The sequence below is a fragment of the Dromaius novaehollandiae genome, chromosome 3 (genome assembly GCF_036370855.1).
Source record: "Dromaius novaehollandiae isolate bDroNov1 chromosome 3, bDroNov1.hap1, whole genome shotgun sequence".
NCBI classification, from domain to species: Eukaryota; Metazoa; Chordata; class Aves; order Casuariiformes; family Dromaiidae; genus Dromaius; species Dromaius novaehollandiae.
Window position 1 is genome coordinate 63,285,462 of NC_088100.1, and position 27,716 is coordinate 63,313,177.

General features: G+C 39.0%; 2 long non-coding RNA genes across 2 annotated transcripts; one reads left to right on the top strand and one right to left on the bottom strand.

The window, feature by feature from the left end:
• Positions 1–168: 168 nt before the first annotated feature.
• Positions 169–27,716, bottom strand: LOC112994970 (uncharacterized). Its single transcript, XR_010388375.1, has 3 exons — positions 27,434–27,716; positions 26,019–26,166; positions 169–1,532 (listed from the first exon to the last, which is right to left on the bottom strand). It is a non-coding gene; the product is annotated as an uncharacterized LOC112994970 (long non-coding RNA).
• LOC135328027 (uncharacterized) lies at positions 10,145–15,972 on the top strand. The gene is made up of 3 exons (XR_010388754.1): positions 10,145–10,394; positions 12,172–12,310; positions 14,526–15,972. It is a non-coding gene; the product is annotated as an uncharacterized LOC135328027 (long non-coding RNA).

Sequence of the window (27,716 nt, forward strand, 5' to 3'; positions counted from 1 at the left end):
TCTCTTTGGATATTTGATGCTCATGGTGATGTAATTTTCTTGTTTTAAAATGTCATTTTTTTTTCCTTCTACCTGTCTGCTTTTAGGGTAGTCATCAGACAAGGAAAAGGTTCTTCTAAAGAAGTACGCTGAGTTCTCATAAATTGATACTTTATTTGTCCATGCACATGCAAAGCCCAGCCCAGCCCTGTTTGTAATAACCCCAGGAACAACCTCTATGTCAGAAATAGTTTATTAGGAAAACCGAAAGTATTTAAGCCATTCTATGACTTGTGTGACATCAATGTAAACGTTCCGCCCAGAAAAACAGCAGGAGACAACATGCATTTATAAGTCTTGAACAAGTGACACCAGAGCAAAAAGCTGCACCCAGGGCAAACTGGCATGGCAGACTCCAAAGACCTCTAAAACATTTAGGAACAAATCCTAGAAACAGGCCAATCAGATATGACTGACTGAACAAAACACTCCCACCTTGACGTTCCAGCTTTGCATCGCAGGCATTTGCTGCACAGCTCCACTGTATCTCTCCTGCATCTGGGCAGTTGCCAGATGCAGCTCATCAGGAGATACACGACCCAGGGTTGTGACAGAGAAGTCCAAGTGCCAAGGAGAAGCTGCAGCACAGCTACAATAACACCAGGGGAACAGGTCACCACAGTGGACACGATCCTCAATGTCACAGGCTTCTCCCTGTCTCACCACCTTCTGCTTCAGCTGCACCAGCACTGCAATGTGTTTGATGCTCTCAAAGATGTCAAAAAACCAAGTATTGCAGAGGGTTGGTCCCATTCACATATATATACCATTGAAACAGGATGTTAATCCAGACCAGTCCTCAGATTCCGCACAAGTTTAGATTGAAAGCAGACATCTTTAATCATTTTCATAGATGTCACTAGTTTCACAAAGCCTGTTTTCAGTCTGAAATTTGAAACACACAGGTGAGTTTGTTACAAACCTTCGCTCTGATTACAAGCAAAGCTCTCCTTTCACATCTGTTTAGATTAGGAGAAGCAAAGTTTCTTTCTCGTATTTTAGACCTCTTATTCTCTCTCTCTCTTTTACCAGTGCCAATATTGCTTTGCAATCTGTTTTGGCATAGGTGAAATGGCATATGCTAACAAAAACATTCATTCACAATTTATTCAGAAGTATTCCAACCAACCTTTAGTCTTCAGTCCAGCCAAAAAAATGGGCAAACATATCCAAGCTTCAGTTTTCAAGCACTTTATTCACTGCATTTGGAATTAACTGTACTTCACTTCTCTGAAAGCATTCATATTCTCCATTTCTGGCAAGTGCAGAAATTTCGGATCACTGCAACAGAGCATTAGAAATAATCCAGGAAAATCCTCAGAAGGGTGGACCACATTTCTTCTCTTCATCACCTGTGGCCGTTCATCTCCACCTTTCCATATTTTTTGGTGTACAATAAGGAGAAAGAAAAGGAATTTCTCTAAGAATACTTTCACCTCGTTTTAGCATCTTCAGTTAGCCATACTCACATGCACAGATTTCATATCAAGGTTCTGTAGAAAGGCATAAAAAACAAACAAAACCAGAAACATTGTCAAAGACATTCTTTACACATTAGGCCAACTTTCCTGCTTTATTAGCTTTTTGCCTGTTGCATGTGCCTCTTTTACAAGCATGTCACATGCTTCCCACAGTGAAAGTAAGAGTCCCTTGATCTTTTGGTGTTTGGACTCCAGGGTGTTTGGACCCCTAGGCTTCAAATGGTGTGCGCACTTTGTGTCCAAGCATTGTTTACCTAACAATAGAGCTATTCAAGGGAAACAGCAGCCACTTCTCTCCCTCCTCAGCCTTTGCAGAACAAAGTCCCAAGCCTCCTCAGGAGTAAACTTTGTTGCTTTGCTATTGTTTAAGGAACTGTCATCCCAGCTTAGGCATCAGTAGCCACAACCCTCCTTATTGAAGCAAATAGTTCAAAACCAGAGTCTGTGTTCATGTAGTTTAACTGGATGCATCAAGCGTCATCAGGCATCTTTATTACAAGTATTCTTGCAACATTTGCTGTTAATGCTCAAAAAAGAATATACATCAAATTTAACCAGGATACAGGACAACTCTGGTAACAACTCTTGCTTGTTCTGACAGAAACTGTAATTTTTATGGCCAGCATGCAAGCTAACAAGAAAATAATTCAGTACTAAGCAGCATGCTCTAATACTGGTCATTCCTAATAATTATTAATCAGTCCAGATGTGAGTTGAACTTACAATAATTAGGGTAGTTTTCTACTTCACTCTCTTCTCAAAGTGGCTGTTTAACTCTGATAAGCACTTTTGGGAATAATATAACATCACATCCCATGCAGTAAGTACTAAGTAGAATTCCATCTACCAGAGATAATATACTGCAAATATTAATGTGGTCAGTGATCTTAGCACAGGGAGAGACATTTCTCATCAAACTACTCTTCAAGGAAGCAGAGCAAAAAGAAAAAATCTGGCACCATAAATAAAAATAGTTGCTGACAGGTAGACCAAACACTTCTGGAGACTTGTCAGTGTTTTTTGCTACCATTCTGTCATACAGGCACCATGGTAATGAGTGATTCAGAAATATCGCTGATAAAATCCAAGAAAGATGACATAATTCATTATAATGATAGGCAGATGGACAGATGGATTTAAAAAGTAGTTTATTCATTCCTGTTTCTCACAATACATTTTCCCCCTTTTGATTCACAACTTAAACTTCCTCTTTGCTAGTCCTGGCTCCAGCTAATCCTTTCAGAAAGAAAATTGGCACACCAGGAAATAATAGTCTTCATATAAATGGAACAGCTTTTCTTCTCCATGAATCCATTGACTCATTCATCTTTCAAGTTCCCTCTCAAAACACATTTCTTCTAGCAGACCTTCTGCCACTAACATTCATGCAGGATTTGTCTATCAGAACTCCTGACAAGAAAGAAATGAAAGCAAGCTACCTGTTAGTACCGGAGTGAGAATGGTCTTGTGGTCAAGACACTGCCTGTGACTCAGGATATATGGATTCCCTCCTTTATACAGAGACATGATTTTTGTGAGACTTTTTACTAATCATCCACCTTACCTTTTGTCTCAATTCTCTTTCCCTTAAAGAAAGCATTATGATAACAGGGCTTCCAAACCATGCAGGGACAGTGTGAGTATTTGCTTAATTTAGACAGCAGAAAGCACATTCGCTAGTTTTAGTTACACATACAAGTAAGTAGCTTACCATAAAGAGTGCTATATTGTAATTATTCATCTACACCAACCTCCTTAACCAGACTTTCCCTAAAACCTATATCTATGCTAAGAGCGTTGGGCAAGCAAACACCAGCTGAGCCAGTAGACCAAGCCTTGTTATGGTAAGCAGATAGACACCACCCAAGGAAGGTAGCCGAAGGCAATAGGCAGCTGGATAGAAAACAAAGAAAATACCTTTTTCATAAATGAGCTCCTCCCCAGTGGCACACAAACACGCCTAAACTAGCTCTCCACAGTTCAAAAAAGCCCAACTTTCCAATCTTTTCTACCTAGCAACAGGCTGTCTTACAAGGATTAAATGCTCTAACAAAAACATATGTGCCAGTGTGATTCCTGCACTTTTCTTCAAAATAATAAGGGAAAAATCCTTAGTGAGCAGATAGAAAGGTGTGCCTTGTATGTCCTTATATTGCCTTCTAACAGCAGCAACACATTGTTACCAGAGCACTGTCTGATCAGTTACTTAACAAAACACACCCTTCCCAGTACCAAGCGAAAACATGCACACCCTCCAGCCAGCAAGCTGCTGGAACCCTTTCCAGTTAACATTTTTGTCCAGCCCAATAACCTTCCACAACACATTGCAATTGTGGCAAAATGGTGTTTGAAAGTGATAAAAGGGGGAAGAAAAAGAGATTTGAGATCTCTTCTTGCAAACTCCTGCTTCAAACTGCACACCCTGCCTGGCTGCTTCCTGCAGTCCTGGGGCCATTAGCACCCCTGTATATGATTGTGAGCACTTGATCTGACCCCACATTATTCATTAAAAGCTAAGCAATACACTTTTCAGAGAGCTGCTCTATCTGCTTATCATAGCACCAGTCTCACCCAACATTTTTTTAATCATTCTGATGTCTGCATACATGTGGGGCATGCCCCTGGGCTCAGGAACCTTATCACATTGTTGATCTGTACAGAACCATGCACGCTCTCTATCTATAAATAACAGAAGTAATTATTACTAGTAAATAATATATACTAGCTCATTTAAAATGAATCATCTTCTCCAATCAGCCCAGAGAATGAACAAAATAGGCAAAGCTACAAGGCATCACTTTAAAATACTTCTTATATAATTATTATGAAATTACATTAGGGTATGACTCACTCCTGCAAATGCAAGGTTTATTGAGGGTAATTAAAATAAGTCACTGTCTCTTCAAGGCAGTGACTCACAGGCTGCTGGCCATAGCAGAGTGCAGTGAAGTCAGAGAGAAGTTCCTGTCTTCCCACTGAAACAGCAGCAGCAGCTTATTAGAGCAGTGAGTAGGCTCAGTTGGCCATTCCTTTAACTCCATTTAGCCATCAGGTTTGGTTTTTGAAGGCCCCATCCAAAAATTTAAATCAATTGTGTGTCTTATTAGGACTCTGGAGGAAAACAGGAGAGCTTGACACAACTGGGATGTACCCAAATGCCATTTACTTGCCACTTTTAGGATTTTGAACCCAGGGAACAAATAACCTAAAATGGTGGTGTCTGTGTGTAGCTGTATAGCAGTCATCTAATCAAAAGATAGTAACAGTAAAGCACCATACTGAATAAATCTATAGGGATCATTTCATGACAGAAGTACAGTCGCACCTGAGGTGAATTAGGACCACCCAGTGGATAAGGAGAGGAAATGAAGAGTATCATGCCCTTTTGATCCCACTGGACAAATTATAGCAAGTTAGGCGACATTAATCTCTGCACTCATGTATATCTGCACGCTAGCTGACAGGAATGTTGGAGTTTATTTTCTAAAACCCTTTTTGAAAAAATATGTCCCTTAGCTGAGTCAGGCCAGAGTAATTCCTGTCTCTGGGGAATTTGTTCACCAAAATACGTAGCTACTGAAAAAAGTGAGTACAAAAGAAGGTAGAAGGCACTGTTCTCCCACACCACAGCACTTATGATATCCTATATAATGATATTAGATTACATTACAGAGCACGTAAGTAGCTCTTTGTTTATCTTTGCCACTGTTTTCCATGCTCTGCTGTTGGTGTTGTGTATTTTATAGTATGCTGTTCTTTACTAAATGCACTTTACTTTTTCAGAGTACATTCTCTTCACGAGCTTTTCAGCTCTTTCGATGTGGGAGAAGCAAGACATCAAATATATTTCTCATTGATATTCTTAATAGCATCTCATAACAGAAGATTGCTGTCCACAAGATGAGAATTAACTTCGGGAAGAAAGTATGCTTTCAATGTATAAATTAATCTAAAATCTATTAATATTAGGAAATGTATTTCTTGGGAATACATGATGAAGCCAATAGCATGTTAAAAGAATGTTTTCTCATTATATATCTCTTCACAGTAACGGATCATAATTGCAGGAATCTGTGACAGTTCAGTATTAATTAACTGGCTTCTTTTCCTTAAAGCTTAGCAGGGAAGCTTGCAGAAAGTTGTGCAATACCAATAATGGAGCACATGCAGGGTTTAACCTGTTTTTTGAGCCTAATCAGGATGAATTTGTTAATGAAGCTGTCACAAGTACAGAGGTAGGTGCAGAGTTCATGATGTCCAAGCCAGGTTTACTTAAAACAGTACTTTAACCTAAAACAGATAGCTTCCCCTTTAGCTTCCTGAGCAATTTCCAAGTATTAAGCAGCTGCTGCACCAATTTCTTTGTACCAAGGGAGACATTAACATACTGTCTTGACAAGCCCCTTTTGAATCTAAGGCATGATATTGTGCCTTGGCCCCAGGGCCTAAAAGGGAGGGTGTAATTCATTTAGCAAGCTTTTTTTTTTTTTTTTTTTTTTTTTTTTTTTAGGACATTTAACTAGCAATGTATTTATTTTCCTTGTTGGGAACTGAGATCCTAACTGATATAAACAATCTGCAGTGGCATTTGTACCCAAATTTGCAAATCCATATGGCACATCACTGGTTATAGGACTACTTGTGTAAAAAAGGTGTAAATTGACTTTTACCCTCCTACAATTGACATACCAGAACTTTCTGATCAGGTAGAAAGACCTGGATGATCTTTCATAGCTCATCATTGCATCTGCCTATTCTGCATGTCTCATTCTCACACATTCTTATTCTTGTGGGTCAGGCCTTCACACGATGTAAGCTTTAAGCTAACATCAGTCCTTAGGGTTACACAGTTCTATATTAAAAGTGGACCTCACACATTACCTTTTTGCCAGACCACTTTGCATTGTGGCTGTCTTGTATGAAGTAAGCTTTTCATTTCAAAACGTGAGTGAATCATGGACACACAGCGGCACTCTAAAATCAGCATCACAAATAACCAGCCCCAGTGAACAAATCTTGTCGACTGTTCCAGAAGAGAGGGGCTAATTTTGTGATATAGCAATTCAAAAGATCATGCCAAAATCTTAGCTGACCTGTTCTGCCAATTGTAATGACATTTATTTCTTAGCGTTCTGGCATCTCTATCCAAAGTCTCTTTCATATAAAAGTAGTCCACTCCCTTTTTCCCTCAGAAATCTTTTAGGAACATAATTGCACAGAGCAAAGAATTCTATTAAAACATTTCCTGTTCTGTCCCTTTTTTGCAGGCATGTGCTCAAGCACCCTGGAAAACAATCCAACATTTTTCACTGGAATGACTTCTAAATATAAAAGAATCCAAACTAGTGAACATCAGTCACCTCAAAAACAGGAAACCTTTGAAATGTGCTCTGTATTTCTAAAAGAAATATCCTTAGTCCTAAATTCTAGGCCTTCCTGAATTATACTGGACATATTACTTCCCTCTTCTAATTCATGTCCATCCTTAAAAAAAACATTGCTTTGTCTCACCAATAGAGTTTAATTAGTGTAGGAAAAAAAATAAAACACCAAAGCCATTATTGCAGGAGCAGAAATAATTGTGTATGAATTACGTATAGACGTGCACTGAAGAACTCTATGAAATTGTTTTTGTCATAACCATTATCCTATTTTTCTCATTCCTTTATTCCTATTTATGATTCTGAGTTGTCTGAATACAAACTTCTCAGATTAGAGACCATGTCTTTATTTATCTCTGCAATATCGATGGCATCAGAACAACATTCACCTTAATGCCTTTGCTTGTAATGTTCATCTAGAGAACCTGACAGCAAACCAAGCTTTAGTCATCATAGGTACAAAATTAGTCTGGATATACACCTGCAAAAAGTAATTTCCCTTTATCAATACATCATTTTTATTCTTTGTCCAAGAAAACTGGACACTCAGCTGTCTGAATTGTGTGTGATAACTGCACTTAGTCTTGCTCCTCCTGTTAACTAGTGCTACAGTGGCACATTGGTCAATATATATAAGCCAACTTCCAAGGCAAAATTTTTGCTTCCATCAGCAAAGGAAGACTCAAGGCTAGATTCTGACCAAGTCACCACAAATGCAGTTTATGGAAGAATACAGCCTTTGACTTGCTTGTTGTACTACTTCAGGATAAACCAAACCCGAAAGTTACTCTTGATTATATATGCCATATTTGATCTGATGAGTTAAAGGAAGGAGAAACCTATTCCCACTGTTTTTATCCATTCAGAAAATAATATGTTGATGTTTAATAAAAATCAAGCTTTTTTCTTCCTACTTATGTTCACATAGCATATAGCATGACAAATGTTTTCATTTTTGTTATTATGAAGTGATGGTTTGACATTCAGTGTAGTATCATACATATTACTATGCCTCAGATGCTTTGGAAAACATTCAAAAATTTATTGGCTTATTTAAAAGTTATGCTTTAAACTGTTTCCATATTACAGAAGACATTTACAGATATGTTTTCAAATAGCACAAGGCATGTTTGAAAGGGAGGCGCAGAAGTACTGAAACACATCATAAGGTTTGCTCATAGAGATTTACCACAATACTGTTTGTAACCATTATTGCCACCGAGAAACATATGACTAACCCCATGTGAAGCTGAGATTACTTACCATTTCTCTCTGTCTCTCTCTCTGCCTTTTTTTGTTTTGTTTCATAATCAGAAAAATTCAAGGTGAGGCAACAGGGATGTTCCAAAGTAGGCAGTTCTTTTGGTACAAGGATGTCTGAGTAGGCTACAATTAAGTTGAGTTTTAGGGGAAACTGGACAAGTATATGGAAAATAAACCTTATATTTTGGAGGACCTTTCACACAAGCTTGCCTTGTTATTACTCTTCCTGAAGCATCTACTTACGGTCAGCGTAGAAGATGTGGTACTGGGCTAGATGGGTCCTTAGTCTGACCCCATGTAACTCTTCACATTTTTATGCTATATATTCTTAGAACTGTTTTTCCTAAGAATTGAGCTGTAGGCCCCTGTGGCTACTCACCTGGCTGTTTGTCAGAGTTCCCATAATTGCTTTGGAAGCTGTTCATCAGCTTCAACCAAAGTTGACAGAGAGGATGAAGTTTCTGAAATCTTAATTTTGTACAAGTTTTGTGAAAATCAATGGCAGGAAGAAGAGGCAGATCCAGATTACTGCCATTGCAGAGGAAAAGATCCATCAGACACCAGAGAAACTGCATAGAAGGGCCACAGGAAGAAAATTTTCATCAGTTCTACTGCTCAGGGAATTCACTTCTTATTGCAGAAATTGTAAGTTAAAATGGTTTAGGAGAGAGATGAGAGGCATTGTAATGTCAAAATCTGAATTTCACTTTATCAAGCTGGGTAGTTCTTAACCTTCGTATTTATCTTCTTTCCTTGGCATAATTGCACTATGGCCTATGACTAAGATGTTATAAATAAACTCCATCTATAAATGACTCATAGTTTTCAAATATAACATATAATATAAACATCAGATCACAGAAGTAACACATATACAATGTATTAATATTACCACATCATCCAGATAATTGCCATGTTTTGAACATATCTAAAAATACACAGATTTGGCCATGAAATCCATTCCCATTGTAATAGTGCACAATGGCATGATGGGCTTCAAATAGTTCATATTGACAGCTGCATGTAAACCTTTCAGACATGGCACATCTGTCTTTGCCCTAATTGCACTGGTTCTCCCTTCACAAACGAAGCACAAGCCTTTCTGTCTGCTGACATGTCCAGGATGTTGCTGATTACCTAATATCCATTCAGCTTTCCTTCATATAATTTAGAATTTTACTTTTGAAAAGTGCTTTGGGGTATTTCAAGTATGAAGGGAGCAATTTAAATCCAATTTTTATTCTCCATCATGCCAAGGGGCAAAAGTAATAGCCTTATGCAATGTTGCATCACGTTGCATAGGCTGATGTGATATTACATAACGTTCACCGGGTACTGAAGGAAACAAACATTTTCAAAATACACACAAAAAGCCCTAGACGCGGGGGTCCTTTCTGTGCCATGAATGAATGCAACAATATAGACACTTCAAGCAATAAATCTGGCTTTCAACTGAACTCATTCAAGATGTGAAGGACCAACCTGGGCTCTTGTTACACTCACTTTGCTCAAAAGTAACCAGGAAAAGTCTTGTTAAAGCAAAAGGAGCTGGATCTTGCATTATAAAATGATGAGGGTTTTAATCAAAAATTACAGTGTTGGTGACTGCATACCCTGTGGCAACCATTTTTGAATCTTCTATTTCAATCTTGAAACTGAAGTCAAAAGTAAAATTCAAAATTTTTCTACACTTCTATAAAAAAGTAAGGGATGATTGAAATGCAAGGTGTAACCTCTAAGAATAAGGGATCAACACTGAACCAGTACCAAGACTCTGCACACTCTTCCCTATATGTGTTAGCACATTGCTGATTAAGCAGGAAGAGCTAATCTTTGGAGAACTACCTAACAATATTTAACAAAGTTTGACATGCTTCCTGACTCTTTTACACATATTCATAAAATATTTTATTTTAAACCTAAGCAAACCTTTTCTTGTACTATAGTAAAATTTATTTTTCTTTATTAAATAAATCACTGATAAAGTGGATGGGCATAAAATACTATCTATCTCTGTTATCCCAGACACAAAGGTAGTGTCTGCACAAGGAACAGGCTGCTACTATCCCAGGGAACCATGAGCACAGAACTGGCAGCAGTTATTTGAATAAGGACCTATCTGGTAGGAAGAAGAGCATGACTTCAAAATAAGGCGGTATCTAAGAATCAGACTTTGGAAACTGTTGAGAGAAAAAATGATAACATTCAAGAGGGAAGTTTTAAGCCAAAGGTAAGGCTGTGTTATAAAGCACACACTCATCATAGAGTATTTGTACTAACACATTAATCTAGTCTGTTAGACAAAAGACAGTAACAAATCTGGCTGATGTTCTCATGGAAGGTTTGCATGCTCAGATATTGTAGTTGACACCTCCATCTGCATTTTGCCTCTGAACTGCTCAGTTACTGACAAAGCAAATCTTTGCAACAATAGATAGCGTAGAGTTAGCTAACAAAATTACTGATCATTGAGAAGCAGACTAAAAACAGGTTTCTTCTACACTTTAATCTTCTTTAGAGCTCTAAGTGGAGAAAATCTGGAAATAACTGAGAAAAATAAAGTGTCCATCAGTCATGATTTCAAATCAGCATTTTGCTATTAAAATTAGAATTTAAACTCCAGTCTTTTAAAGGTAATATATATGCTAAACCATGAGAACATGCCAGGCTCTAATGTTCTAATGGAAGACGACATTAATCGGTTCTAAACCAAACTTTTTTCATATGCATTTTTTTTTCAGGTGCGTGATAGTAAAAAGAAAGTGAAAGCAAAAAGAAAATAGTAAAGTAAAAACTGATAGAAAAGTTATGAAATGTGGAAATATGGAGTAAAGCCAAGTATATAATATACTTGTCCCTTTCTCTTCCTTGGCACAGAGACAACTCTGCCAACAGAGCAACTGAGCAGGAATCAATCCTTATGAGCAAAGTTGAAGAAATCACATGAATTTACATCTAATTAGCCAATCCAATCAGCATGTCCTTTGAATTTCCTTAAGTTATCACGTGCAGGTTTCTTCTGTGATGCCTTGAGAAAGCTTCTCTTTTTATAATCTAAGGGCCCCAGCAAATGTACAGCCTCTGCAATGGTGAACAAACATTCTTATGTACTATAGTATTAAAGCTTCAAGGATTACCAAAGAATGAAAATAAAAGCTAATTTACATTAAAGAAGCTGTCAGACCTTCCTCAGAGATGCTTTTTCCTTCACTCTTTGTGAAACAAACTCTCACTGGTGCATTGTACTTTTTCAGAGATACTTCCATTTCCCCCACCACAACAGAAAGGTGGTCTGATTATGATGGCCAAAAGAGCTCCTTAAAGTACAGGGACAAGTTTTCTTCCTTCCAACTACTTTCAGAAATTAATTCTATTTTGTCCGTACTCCAGGATATTAATTCAAAGGCAATACTGAAATGCAGCTCATTTCTTAGACATTCTTTTTCATCAAATAAAATGTGTTATTTAAAAAAAAAATTTAATGGCTAAAAAAAGGTTTGGTTATATGAGATACTGGAATTTTTTTTAAAAAAATCTCAATTAACCATTCTGAATTACACTAGTATAGATTATTTTCTGAGTTAGAGAAAAGCCACAATAAATTTTCAAAACCAAGAATGACATTTTTGTTAGAAACTTGGTTACCCCTTCACACTTCAGTGCTATGGGACATTATAAGTAAGTACATTACAAGTAAGTGGTTAAATAAAAACTTAGCTTAAGTTTACCAAAGTTCATACACTTCAGTGAAGCAAGATGTCAGTGTCCAGTGAGTCCTGCAAATGTTAGCTCAGTTAATGATTTCACTTGTAAACCTTTTAAAATATCTTTTTACATCATTTTATATTGAAACCATGCCAAAACTGTAACTGAGGTTGACGGACTCAGTTTGATGGACGCTTGAAAGTAATCACAATTTGCATACAAGATACCACTGCAAAGTTTAGCTGGTGATTAATGACAGCTCTCTCTTTCACATCTAATTTGGGAATTCATCTGAATTCCAGATCCCGGAGCAAAAAGGAGAGAAAGGAGATGTAAAGAATCAAATCACAGAAAGACAGGGTGGAAGGAAGCTTAAGATGCCGCCCAGACCTTACTGGGCCGTCCTCACTGCTACCCCAAGGCAGGATCAGGAGTACATAGGTGAGTCCTGAAAGCTTTTGTCTAGGTACTTCTCAGAGACCTCCGGGCCCTTCCAACAGCTCCGCAGCTGGTCTGCTCAAGGACTTCATTATCCTTCTGAAGCAAAACAAAGAAATTTTGCCACAAAGAACAACTGTTAGGTTCATACGGCTTCATACATTTTCAGTGTCTGTGGATAAGTCACTAGCCATATCACAGAGTAATCTAGGAAACATTCTCTTTCTTTCCAAAGAAAACAAAAACGCTAGACCCTGAGGTGTTTCTAGCATATAGGCAACCGTTATCTCATGGGTCACCACCAGTCTGCAACAGAAATGAGAAAAATAATTTGGGTAATAGCCACGTCTCACTGAGTCCAGGACCTGAGACTAGGCTGATGTAACTCTATATGGGAGCAATGCTTATGCCCCAAAAGGAGGCTCTATCCACTATTTTTTTTTCAGAAAAAGATTGAAGAAGCTAAGGCTGGTCAGAGCAGACACCCTCCTCTGCAGAAACAGAGGTTATCCTTAATAAATGGCAAAGTACTAGAAGCATAAGGGAAGAAATATTGTTAAGTGATGAAAAGAGGAACACAGGACCGGAGACAACCACCCGGGACCTGCTGAACCCAGTTCCACACTAACGGAGGCAACAACTTCATATAATTCAGTGTATGAAATTATCATGTTCCCTCTTGATACCACTGTTTTTCTTGATTATCTTTAGTTATAGGCTCCATGAATTATGTAGGTACCCAGCCACACTGTGTAATTATAGCTGTAAAGATAAAAAACATCACCAAAGGCTCACTATCTTTTTTCACTTACCATTTCCATCTTACTCTCCATTTATTGTTATAGATGGGATGATATCTGGATTCTACACAAAACCAGGCAGAAAATCCCCTAATACAATGGCAAGACAAGCACTGATCCAACAGGGCAGTTACTTATGGGCCTGATTTTAAGTGCACAGATAGTCCCATTGAAGCTGGAGAGACTGCTTGAATGATTATATTACTTAGGACTACGGTCTTCACAGGACATGAGATGTGTCTGCAGTTACTAGAGGACAAACAGTAAATCATACCCTGTGTTCTCTGTATAGATACTGTATTATTTCTCAGCTCTGTCACACATAGTGCTTGCTTACAAAGTGACGTGCGCATTACTAAAGACATCAGAGGCATACTAAACCAAGATGTACCACTGCCTCCCATACAAGCCAGTGATGAACAGTTTTCATTTCAGTTACATCCCATTTGTGTCTATCTTAGCAAGAGCCATTCCACTGCTCTGAATGATAAAGGGACTACAGACACCATATCACAGTAATTAAAGATTTATAGTAGTGTAAACAATTAACACCCCCCTTTCCACTGAACACAAAAGTCATGCTTAGATGAATACAAAAGCAGCAGTAAGCTCATACTAGTCAGCTGAAACCAATTTATCTACAATATATCTCAGAAGCCTCTCTCAAAATAAGAACATGTTTTGATAAGTCTGAATATATATTGGATATAAAGTAATATATTGCATATTTAGTTCTGAGCTCTTCAGTTACTGGAGATTCTACCACTCATCTCGTCCTGCCACCAGCAGCCTTGTTGCCGTCTGGAAGCTCATAGAAGGAGATTTTTCCTCCTTTGGAATTTTAGGTACTGCTGTCTTAGGTACTACTATTTTTTCGATCATTTTTCCACCCGTAGAAATAACAATTGTGAGTTTTAGATATAAACTCTTGAGCAGTACTCACCACAAATATCTGCCTTACTTGAGAGCACCTCTATTACATCCCTACTTGACAAACAACTTTTCTCTCTCTTCTTCTTTGTATCTTAGTGGGAGGGCTTTAAATCCCTTTAGGTTATGCAGTGTGCTTTCAAAAGTATGCCCATAAAAAAAAAATTAAGGTTGCAAAGTTCAGCGCTCAAAAGCGATGAAACAATGCCAGAAGTAAGAGCAGCCATGTAAATTTAATACGGATTCATTGCTCTTACACATTATGGTAGAGTCTTTAACTGCTTGATGATTTACTCATTTTCTGCAGAACTTTTCCTTTAGCCAGTGCACAGAATGGAGTTTTTTGGTATGAATGAAATGTGCAAAGACAGAGGTTACTTTCTGAAGTACCCCAGCCTCAGTTGTTGTAGAAGTTGGAGGGCATAATATGAAGAAATTTGGCTGAATTCAAAATTTGTCTCACACAGAATTGCAATAATCCCTTTCAGATGCCTCAAGTCATAATGAAGAACGAAAATGACAATCTATCCTGCAAGATGGAAATACTGATGGAGCTTTCAGGGGAAGGAGTGGAAGTCAACTAATTTGTTCCAGAAATATTTGCAGAGCTCACAGGTTCTTTGAGCAACAGACTACAAGACTGCCTGGAAGCTCCTCACACCCCAAACCTGGGAAGATGCCTGCAGCCTCCCTGCAGTGCCATGTCCCCAGGCTGTTGAAACTCCACAGCCCCTCGGCCACCACCAGCCTCCTGCCTCAACTGGCCCCTGGCGCTGCCTGTCTCTGAGGCACTCCAGCACCTGAGCTGCCCCAGATCCTCGGCAGACAGTTCACCAGCTCCCAAGTAAACTGGTTCTTTGGCCTCCCTGGCCAGCCTATTTCCACTGAAAGGCAGCTGTCTGTCCTTCCTGACTCCACTGGCACGTTATTTTATGTTCAGAGTATCTCTAAGCAAGTCTGATTTGTGACTTCTTTTAAGGCCAGTTTCTCAGCCTTATTCTCAGAATAGGCCTGTTTCGGCTGTCATCTCTTTCTCCAAAACCATTGCTGAAAGGAAGACACACTCCCTTGAACAAGTGCTCTCAAGTACTTCAGGTGCAAGCAACTGGAAAGAGGGCAGGAATGGATGGGCAGGTGTCCCCTGCTCTTGAGCAATCCTGGGTCATGTTCTCACTTCAACCATGATGCACATTTTGAGGACAGGACTTTTCCGGACTGTTCCATACATATCTCATGGCAAGAGGAAGTGACTTTATACATCTACACCTCTGGGGAGCCAAGAAGAAGGAAAAATCCTTATGCCTGGGATCAATTAGAGAACACTTGCTTGGGCCCTAAGAAGTTGTTCTGGCAGCCGGTGGTTACTTGGACACAATGCCTGCTTCAGCTGGTATTTCTTTCAAGGAGGAGGTTCATTATTCTTGTACCTGAGGCCAGCATTTCTGTGCCAAAGTCTGCCTATTGAATAAACCTTCAAACCTTCCCTCTAAACCACTTTCATTTCATGATCATTTTTTAATGACAGGAAAACAACATTTGTGAGAGTCCATTTGTAATAGTTATTCTTCTTTTTCTCCTTCTCTTTTCTTTCCAAGTTGTATGACTTGACCTTTTGTTCCTGATGTTACATGTCCAGCAGTGCAGAATGGTGTATTACAAGCAGCAAAAGGGTCTCAGTACACAGAGTTCATATTCATTTCTCTTGAGAGTTTCTTAAATACATTTGATTCCTGTGACATGAAACTAGTTACTAAATAATTAAGATTCAAAGATTAGTGTTATCATTTCTCATAAGGCTGCAGCCAGGCAGTGAGGGGGAGGAGGAAAGTAATAATGTGTGCTGTAAATGACACTGAACATGCCTGTTGTAATGAAAAGTCACACTATTTATCATGATTTTGAGTTGAGAAATTAAACTCAGTCATTTTCTTTGGCCGATATTGGTCTTCTCTGTTGCACCACTGATGACCAAATTAGGTAAAACACTGCCTTTGCACCACAATCCCACTTAAACATGTTAATGGTGATAAAAAAAACAGATGCTAATTTGATGTAAAGTGACTTTCATCAGTGCTTTACTCATGGAAGAGGGCCAGGATCAAGCAACTGTTAAGGAGAGACTTTCTCTGTTGCCCTAAGACAAGGAGTGGAGTACTTAGAGAAGAAACTGAGACAAAGCAAGAAAGATTAGGGTGAATGGGTGCGTATTTCTGTGGCATAATTTCTTGTACTGGAACCAGTGGGAATGTCTGCAACTGAAATGAAAAAGGACTAGATATCCTGAACTGCTACAGCTACAAAATGGACCAGCTCTGTTCCTTAGAAAATTCTGCTTTGAATACTGCCTCCTAGCCAGCCATTATTTCAGTGAGTGGAAAATGTTCCCATTTGTAAATGTGCATGATTTTTTTTAAATAAGCAAAATCACAATGCAAAACATGTCAAACAACTTCCAGCCAGCTGGAGAGACAGCAGAAGTTTCTCTAGTTTTGAACAGTGAATAAAAAAAAAAAGAAAGAAAGAAAGAAAAAAAAAAAGCAACAACCAAACAAGGGGGTATATCCTTTTGTTTCCCCAAGACTGTGATGGTCTTCTTTTCTTTTATTCAAGAAACCTCTGAAGAAGTCTGCAGATTCTTCAAGCTTTGCACAGTGTTGAAATACTCTCAGACTATTGCATGTGCTCAAAAATATCCTGCGGCAAAGTGAAAAAAGTGTTCAGCTATTCATATAATGAGCAAATATGCCTATAAGCATGTTTTAGTCATCTGCAGTGGAAGTTCAGAGGTTTTAAATGACTGTTTTCCAGGAATCCATTCACTGAATCTCTGCCTTTTAGGAGAGCAGATGATCTGAGGACTTCTTGAAAGCATCACAGAAGCTTAATGAATGTATAGTTCCATCAGAAGGTTTTCCCTAGAGTCAGAGGATGAATCTTAGGAGCATTCAGAAGAGCAAAGGACTAGAGGGTTTTGCATATTAGGCCTGTAGAGCACATATCCAAAAGCAGTCATGCCAAGGAGCATGGGAAACCCACTTATACCAGGTGGTTGTTGCAGAGACGCCTCTGGATTCAGCTGGGGCCTTTGACCAGCCTGCACTAGGCTGTGAATCAGCTCTGACCATGCAGAGCAAGGGCAGGACCCCCAGGAAATGCATGCAGCTATTGCTTTTTACATACCCACATACATTCATGTCTCTTCAGAAACTCATTCTCTCACTAGATACTGCTGCTTCTTTATCCCGTGCTTGGGGCAGTAAGGGAACAGCTTTGAAACAGTATGAAAACAGGAGCTAAAGAGTGCATCATCTTTCTTGTATTCATGCTTAATCTCTGACACCTTATCCTTTGCAAGATGTTAAAGCTTGCTAGAGAAAGGTGTGTGATACATATGAGCATGATTTTTTTTTCTGGAGTTTTTGTTGATTCCTTTAGTATCTACCAGAAGCAGGCAGGTGCAAAAGCACCTTATGGAAATTTTAATACATCTTGAAAATAAAATGAACATTGTTGAAAGCTCAGAACACATTTCAAAAATCCCATCTCCATCTGCCAAAAGCAAAAGGCAAATTTCGACCTACAGAGTATTTTCATACCAATTCCTAAATAGAATTAGGGATATCAGAAATTACATGAGAATCCTATTGGTGATTCTGAAGGTAATTTTGCATGATGAGAATGTCTGAATAGTTTGGATACCTTGTGGTTTGGACTTCACATTCTGGCTGCACATATTATTAACTCAAGCCAAGCTCTGAATTTTGTCTTTCATTCAGCACAGGTAATAATACCTCCAAAGTGGTCAAATATAATTTCAGAGAAGACTAATTGGTAAAAAAAAATTCATTGCTCTTTAGAAGTATCTTGGCTTCTCTTTCTCCTTTTCTGAGGGTTGGATAAAATTTAAAGCAATAGAGATATCTGAATGAGACTGTAAAAGCGCAAAATCTTTCCATATGAATTACCACTACTCATAGTGCCAAAAATTCCCTCAAAGGAGCCGTAAGTGCTGATGGCAAGGACTGAGAGAAATCTTACTGGTCAGAGTGGGTTTAAAATTATCATCCATGGGTAGTTAAAGTTCCCATCATACCAGCAGTTTTCTCTGGCTCACTGATCAGGAAAACAGAACTGGCTACCTCTTCCCCTAGTGAAGGATTAGGATTTCATCCTGCAGGCACCAGCTCCGTCCTCTTCCTTCAGTGATGTCATTCATTTCACAATTTCATCACCTTATTAGCACTTACAGGAGAGCCATAGTCAGGCAGCCCTCCTGCATCACTGTTGTGCTATTTAACCCTTACTGCCACATGATACTTTATAGCCACTTGGAATAACAGAAAAGAGAGAAGCTGTTCAAAGAGGTTGTCACAGACATGTACATGATTGACAGGCACATCCTGTCTCGCTTCATGCTCTTTTGCTTGAGAACACATTAATCCCGTGATTGCTCTCAGTTCTTGGTAAAGGACATGGCATTGGTACATCTTTCCTGAATACTCTTTGTAAGTCTCTTGTGCCATCTTCTTTTGCTTGACAGTTTGAAAGACTTTTCAGACATGAAGCTATGAAAATTCCCCTTCATTTCATTGTGATCTCAGCTCTACCTATTCAATTTGGCAGTGATTCCAGTCAATTCAGCTGTCTCTGTCCTGCTTTATATCAGATCATTGAATCAGAATCTGGTTTTCTCCTGAAAGCTGGTGTTGTGCCCACAAAATCTTATCCCTCCATGCACCTAAGCATCCCCTAGAAGATACTTCTTCACTCTCTTCTTTTATTTCTAATCATGTGCATGCACTACACCAAACATAGCTCTTTATCTTTGAATAATTGCTATAACAATGTCTTTACCTTTTAGTAGGTGTAACACATTGCTCAGCTTGAATTTCAGCCCTTCTTCAACTCTTCTTTTTGCATGTAGCAAGGACTACAGAAGTACCTGCTATCTTGACTATCTTATCTTATCTTATCTTATCTTATCTTATCTTATCTTATCTTATCTTATCTTATCACATCTTGATGTGATGAGGCCAAAACAGAGATTTGCTATATTTCAGATGCAGGACAAGCCTTTTATGTTCAAGCTGCTGCTGTTGGTACTTGGAGCTGAACCAGTTGTGCTGTTTCTAATTTGGGGAATAGGAAGCATAGGAACTTATTGAATGCAGCCACATGGTCTGCATTTTCCCTCTGATGCCTTTTGCAGTGACCCTAGCCCCCCTCCCAAGAGCCAGTCTAAGACATTGCTATTAGATAAGGCAGAAAAGGATCCTTCAACGTTAATAGCCAGCATATTTCTCTTATATGAAATAAAGACTACACCTTGGATTTTTTACAAGAGTAACTAGGTCATTAAATAACCTGGCAACGTACTCAAAGGACACAGAGGCATCTGTATGGGCAAGTTTTTACGTAAACAATTCACTTCAATAGTGAGCAGCTCTCATTAGTCCTTTAACATGCAGTTTGCATAATCACCAGATAATGCGCAGCCTTCTCTTCTGTTCCCCCCTTCATCGTTACCTATTATCCTCTTGGTGTATTTCTGCATTTCCATGCAACACTTACATTGTGTAAGCACTAGACAGATTGCCCTATTTTGAAAACTGAGCTTCACTGTAAGCTAACAGGCATCTGCTAAACTGATTTTGTAATAAAGCCATGTCCATCACAGATCACCTTGGCTTTTAACTCTTGATGAACGGGAAGTTACTTTACAAGTGTTTTAGTTTTTTTTCCTTTTTCCCTGTGCCAAGACATTCAGTATAGCAGCATTCATGTATCAAATGTATTATAGCACTGGGATACCCTGGCCTGCATTTTGTTATTTTAATCATTATTCTGCCTAGAATTTTTGGCTGTGTTTATTCTCTGTAGCAATAGACTCTAGTAGGTTCTCGTGATGAGAGGTCAAACTAAATAAAAATGTCCCTGCTGGTTCTGTCAGCTAAATTCAAACATCACTATGGAGCTTTATAGCAATAATACCTTTTGTGCTACTATATTCAGTAAGCAATTCCAGTGGAATCCTTGTTCTGAGTGGTTTATTATATCTCAACCATAAAAATGTGCCTTGGGCTGAAAGTGGATTTATAAGATTTCTGCCCAGGAGCATATGCTTTGTAAAATTTAATTTAAATCAGCTTAGCTATTTTTTTTTCTTTAAAGACTGAAGAACAAAAAAACAAAAATAGATTATTGGTCTTTTCATAGTAGGAAAAAAACTCTTATCTCTATAACAAATAGACATTATTCTTGCCCTTTATGCATATATACTATACCATCAACTTCGGGGGACACATGGTTCGGGGGAACCATGAAAGCAAAACTAGTCATCCCTATTTTAAATGAAATGCTCCATATTCTGTAGCCAACTACTTGGATGAGAATTTTCTATTGGGTAAATGGAAAAAACAGAAACAGATGACAGTGATATTATTGGAAAAAGTGTTTCTCATGCATGTAAACTACTTTTTGCAAAGGTTAACAACAGAGAGTTCTGTGAAATGGCAATAGGAAAAATCCCATTCAGTTCTGCACACCTCTGTTTACAGAGCTGCTATTAGTCTTGGTTTTTCTGGACACATCTTTTTCTTCTGCTTTGATAGTTGGTGTAGAATTTGAGCACTTTTTCCAATTTGCCATGATTTCCAAACATCTGGACCCACATCTTGCTGAGAACTCCCAGACAGAAATGTGGCAACTGCCTCATATATTACAGGTAGGTTAATAACACACAGTAATTCCTCCTGCAGTCTTTAGGTAGTATTTATAATTTGTTATGGCATCATGTGTCACAGTAATATTTACATAATGTATAGAAAAGCTGCACCTTCTGGAATAACGGGGTCAGGAACCATGGAAAGAATAACCAGTAAATCTGGTTTTACCAAAAATCTTTAACACAGAAAACACTTTTAAAATCACATAAAAATATTATTCATAATTCTGAAGGAAGGGGGAGAATGGATAAATGCAAAACTGGAAAACTATGTTGACTTGGTTCAAAATGAAAAATATGAAACATCGCAGTTTTGTTTTGAATAGATATATCAAGAAATTGGGTGAGATTTACCTGTGTGAGATTTTTATGATCAGTGTCTCCCCTTTTCCATCCAGCCTTATCAAACAGCTACATTGACTTAAAGAATGAGTACTCCATCAAACATATTGCAGTTCCTCTGATAATATTCAGTCTCATGCCGGGGGCATTGCTTATGATTAAAGGGTAGTTGTTCAGCTAGAATGAGTGCACTTTTACACAGAATTACAGTCCTGGTTACATTTCATCTTCAAATTTTGTTCACCCGAAGGTCACCTTAATAACTTGCCAGAGGTCATATGGACATTGAACAGAGTAGATTGAACTGAGCAGCTCAGAGCTGAACCACATAGCTGAGGGCTGTGCAGTTTGCTCAAGGTAATTGGAGTCAACAGACTGACTGCTCACCAAGTAATATGGAATTTGGAAATGTAGGAGTGATATTGCTCATGAAAACTAAGAAAAAAACTGTTTAATCGAAGGGTATGACACATATATGGTCAAATTCAGGGGCTCCATGAGTTCAGAGGGAACATGGTTGAAGATGAGGGCATTTTCAGATCTCTCCTTGGGATACACTTGTCTTGTGTCTCATGTTCTGGGCCATCTACTCACAAAGAGTTGTTTGTAGAGGCTTGGTCTTTTTTTTTTTTTTTTTTTTTTTTTTTTTTTTTTTTAAGGAAACACCATAATTGACAAAGGTGATGCAAACACAGAAAGCTGTCTACAATTAAATATAACTGTAATCAAATGAATGGAATCCCACATTGGGGAGGCACTCTCATCTTCACCTCTACTGGTGACTGAGTTTTTGATTAGTAATTTCCAAGAAAAACAAGATGAGTTATAATAAAAAAAAAAGTGGATAACAGGATAGACAGAGAGCAGGATGCATTTAAAAACTATTTGAGATTCAAGATAAGTAAAGGAATGATGTCAAAAGAGCCTAATGAGTTTTAGGATAACAAAGGTAAGAACGTCTGAAAAAGCTATTTTAATTTGCAATGGATTGTTGCAGTCATCAGCATGTACCCATGTATATACATATACAAACACACACACAAACATGTATATATGGATAGGCTTGATGCTATTTTAATCTTAAATTAATCACAGCTTTTAATACTGCCAGGTGCACAAGATGGTTAATCAGTATAATGTGTGCAGCTGATACATATCCGGGGTTAGGAAGGCAGGAACCTGAAAGCACCTGCTTTACTACAATGTACTCACAGGCTGGTTTTGGTGTACTAGGCAGAACAACAATTTGCTGGCAAGCTGGAAATAGCTAGCTAGTCCAAGGTGACTTGGACATCCAGTAGCAGTCAGTGAATAGAAGTCAATACTGCATGTCAGAGATCCTACAGCTGTTCAAATATCAACCTTCTGCCTATACAGTAGTTTTCATAGCAGAAGATCAGGAAGCTCATTCATTGCTTGATTTTTTTCCAAATGGGTGAAAAGCTAACATACACTTCTGCCATGTGGTCCAGTCCGCTTTCTAAGGTAAAGCCTTTCAGTCCATTCACACAGCTAAAATCCTCCTCTAAGTTCTCATATCTCATATCTCAGTATTCTTACTTCTCACATCTCAGTAGCATCCTTTGCTCTGACGTGGAAATGTTAGAAAAAACTTTTTTACTGTGATGGTGGTTGAACACTGGACCAGGTTGCCCAGAGAGGTTGTGAAGTCTCCATCCTTGGAGTTATTCCAAACCCAACCAGAAATGGTCCTGGGCAACCTGCTCAAGGTGACACTGCTTTGAGCAAGGTGGTGAACTAGATGATCTCCAGAGGTCCCTTCCCACCTCAGCAACTCTTTGATTCTATTCTCATTCATTATTGACTGGATGACCCTCCTTTCCAAACAACATTTTTAGCAGCTTATGCCACCTAGGAGTTAAATTTCCAAACTTGTCCCAGTGCTCAGGAAAATCTCCCACAAACTTCTGCAAAGCTCCCATCATCAGTCCTTCCTTAAAGCTCTGTTTCAGTCTATAAAACCTATAAAAATAATTCAATGAGATGTGGATAGTTGCTGTATCTACCTACTTTATAATTCAGGCTATAAAACCCCTAGGACAGGAACTATACTTGAGTTTTGTACTGCACCTACCACCATAGTTTCTTGTACATGAGTAGGACTACTAGACACACAAGAAAGAGAAAAATACACGGATAACCCCAAAATAGTCACAATATGTTCCAGATTTGCTTAAAAGAAAAATAAAGACTTTAACTATGGTTTTCAGTGTTAAAGTATTGTATAATTTGTACAAATACACAGAAATTGTAAAACATCTGGAATCTAAGCTATTTCTTTGTTTGCTATGCTGTGAACTTAAGTTTCCTTAATTCCATGGAATTTAGCCTGCAGTTTATTGGTAACTATGGTGACTAACTGTAATAAATGAAGTGACAAAGGTGCTTCAGACTTTCTTTACTGGGGAATAAAGAACAGCTAGAACAGAAACCTCTACTTTTCACAGACAGACAGGTCATTTGGTCAGCCACTTATGTAGACTACTAATATACAGATGGGCTTTGAATCACTTTCCTCCACCTGCATGAATAGGTCTGTTTCTCCCTCTAATGATGATGTGTTAAGTGCAATGAGAAAAGCAGATAAAGTTCTGAAGCGGTTCCCATTGGAGTGGATGGAGGGGCACTGCATCCCAGAAAGACGTTTCCTCCAACTTATCAAATGCTTTGCAGTGCAAGCCTCCTGCCTTTGCAGAAGAAGTTGCGTTCCCATGTGTTTTCACACTCACTAGTAGCAGAGATGCTGCTGTGTTGAGTGTATCTATAATTATGCATCCTGCTGTCCCATTTCTTTGATACAATGGGGTAGGAGGGAAGACTTTAAGCAAGACTGCAGTTGTGGGTGGCCAGTTATCTAACAGGATGTTTAGGAAAGGTCCTTTTGCTGTTTACACTTCATTACCAGCTGTGCAGAAAGCAATTAACACATGGCCCCTCTTCTTTCATTTTTAATACCTCTAATAACAGCAAAAAGGATGCTACAAGCAGCAGCAAAAATTTAGACTGATCTCTGGGCTGAGAGTGGCCCAGTCAGCCACCAAAAACAACACCAAAACCACCAAGCTTCTGTACTTGTCTCACACTGATGTCCATTCAAATAAGGCAGCAGCCGGAACAGTCAGAAAACATTGACCTCTTTGTCATAATAATAATAATAATAATAATGCAGCTTTTAAAGTATGAAATTAGTAGCTCAGTTAGAACAATAAAATCTTTTCTTAGGATTTCAGATGACCAGAAATGCAGAAGATTTTTATTGTTTTCTGCTAGGTAGCAGACTGACATGATACCTATGGTGTGAGGCAGTATGAGGCTTTGACTATGTTTGGGTGCATCTGCTTGAATATATATAAATATATACAAGTATATGTGTGTATATATGTATATATATATTTATAACTGTAGTAGAAAAGTCATTGTGTGTATGAAAATCTGCCACATACATCACCAGAATTAGCTTCCCTGCCCACTTTGATCTCTTTTCAATGTTCCGTATCCAAAGACCTTAAAAACAATGCACTCGCACAGTTCTGCTGCATGGACAGCAAGAAAAGCCAAACCACCCTCTTCCCTAATGCATTACACTCATTTTCCCCAGAAGCACCTCCTCACCCAATGCAATGAAATGCCTCGGCATGATACTTTGGGAACCAGAGCAATATCACTGCAACAAGGAAGTCTGTGAGAAGAAGTCTGTAGGCTGGAGCTCTCTAGGTGGGTACTACACTGCTGAGATAAGGAAAGTCATTACGTGTATGACTGACTCTCCTGACAGCTTCTGGAGCTCCTCCTGCCAAGCCAGTTTTCTTAGTTTGTGAGTGGGGAGGCACAATTTGTTCAGGGCACAGTAACAGCAGCTCTAGTCCGGGTAGAGCAAGTTCTAAGACTTGCAAACAGAGCATGAGTCATACTATGGATTGGTTTTGAAATACAATCTATGGCTCATAAAGTAAAGAATGAATCTAGTGCTGGAGATGTGTTTTGAGAAACAAAGCAGCATGAATTCACTGCCAGCTTGGAAGATATAATCTGTAGCAAAGGTACTGGCACTGAGAAGTTCACCTGAACATAGTCTGTGGCAGTGCTGAATGCCTTCCCCTAAGAAACACGGCCATGCATTGGCCTGCATTTTATGAACAGCCCAGACCTTGTGCCAGCAAGTTTCCTACTCTGCTGCTTTTGTGTCCTGGTAAATAGGTATCTGACAGTTTCAGCTGGGAAGCAGTAGGCACCAGCTTTGCTACTTAGGAAAGACTCAGCTGCGATTAACACCTGACTGTCTTATACTCCTCTTCTACTCCATTCCAGCAGAAAGCCCAGCTAGTGATGCTAAAATACAAATTACCTTAAAACAGTATGTTTAAACTCTGTGTTTAATTTATTCTTGGTTCAGAGCACCTGATTCCTCCCTAGGTCTTGACAAGTTGGGAAAGACCTCTCCTGTCTAGTCCAGAGAGCTCCCAAGTGACCTCTGAATGATCTGCGTTTTTCTCTAAAGCCCGAAATAAATGTACAACCTTATAACATGCACACCTTGGGGACAAGCAATTATTCATGATACAACAAGAAAAATACAAAGGATGTGTCACTATTAACTCTTAAATGAGCTGACCTCTCTGATCTCAAAGTATTTTAATTGTTTGATCTGCCATAAATATTTCTCTTAACTCTTTAAATAGTATTAGCATATTGATATATGTGAGAAGATGACTTGTTGCAGCGGTACAGCAAATGAAATTCTCTTTTAAACATGAGCTATTACGAAGTGCTGCAAAAGAGAATAGGTGCTTCATTTAAGCTTCAGGCCCCAAAGTGCAAGGCACTTGTTACACAACTCAGAAGGACAAATGTTAAAATAGCAACCCAAACAAGGCCATTCTTGAATCTTACTCACCGGATCAGACCCCTTCATTTCCACATCCTATGTAGGTTTGGGGTCAAACAGTGATCCCAGTGTCTCTCCTATGGAGCAACATCCTTAAATCACTTCAGCTATTCCTTTCACTTCATCACTGGGACCATTATTTTTATGTGCTTCTCACCTGAAAAACAATTGTGCTAACTTTTCCACAGGCAGAATGAAAGTCAGAATATTAATGGAGTAAATAACCGTACAAACTCCCTGATTTTTAGAAAAATTCCACTCCCATACGGCATCAGCTGAAGGAAACTTGCCTTAATACAGTGGACCTAACATCTTCCTGCACTTTTCCTTATATTGGTTTCTAAACTCCATGTAACTTTTTACAGGGACTGGAAGGAAGAGAGAAAAAGAGGATGTTTAAAATGCATTGAAACCATGCTTTGCCTTGATTAAATACATATCAGTGTCAACCAGCAACCCTGCATTAATGAGCTACCAAGCAGTGATAAACAAGTATCACAGGAGAAAAAGCATTAGAAAAAAAGAATGAGATTCCAGTTTCCGATTTATACTGCAAGATTTTTAAAAAGTGCAGCTGCTTTTTAATCATGTCTACACTGACTATTATTTATGTCACACCCAGAGAATCAGGAGACAAGATCTTGTGGTTCCTAGGCCTGCTCCTGGCCCCTATTGGGCTTTTCCAAACCACAGCCTGGCTGAGACATCGAGAGTTCATTCATGTCCAAGCACCCTGAACTCAGAACAGCCCCAGAGGTCATTGCACCCTCTCCAAGGCCAAAAGAGCAGTGCTCAGTATGACAGTCTCATCTCCTAGGGCTGTACTGGCCATCAGCCCTGGCAGACACTTTGGTGGCCAGCAGCCCAGACTTACCAGGCACCCTCATCCATCTGGAGATGAACTCTCCCAAACCTGTTCCCCTTCTATCCCAGCCAGAGGTGAGGAATGCCACTGAACTGATAACCTGCCCTGGGTACAAAAGCATTTCATTATGGCTCTTCTTTATATTAAAGTGCTCTATAGGCACAGCAATTATCACTTCAGCATCACTGCCCCACATCTGTGCTGCCTGCAGCTAGCATAGGTTTCTCTCTCCCCTCGATCCCCTCCTTACAGCCCTGGAGGTTTGGCCAGGTGCACTGATAAAGGGGGTTTCCTTCCTGTGAATCATGTCACCATAAGCAAGAGCCAGCATTTGAAGGACCTGTGATTTTTCTCTGCTGTAATGAACTCTCTGTTGCTCAAAGGAGTGAAACCGAGGTCCCGGCATCTTTGTAATTATATGCAATATACAACATAACATCTTCTTTTAGGACTTTTTAAGTTCCGCGTTGAGATCAGTAGGAAATACATCACACTGTAAGCATCTCCTAGACTCAAAAGAATGACACAATGCCCCAAAAAGTCTGTTTTCAGAACTTACATGTTCACACATTCAGTGCCATGCCTCTGGGAGCCTGGTGGGCTGTGCAGAAAAATCATCCCTATACACTATCGACCAGTATGCATGTATGCAGTGCAGGTTGCCCTGCAGTCTTCTGGCAGCCTGCGAAAAGCCAGACAATGATTCTTCTTCATTCTTCCTAAATGCTTGTTTTCCCGTGAATGCCAAAGCTCCTCAACCTCTGCAAGCTGGGGAGAAAGCAAGGACTGTGGGTCATATATGACCTCTGATTTAAAAAAAAATGCATCAAGTGGGAAAACTC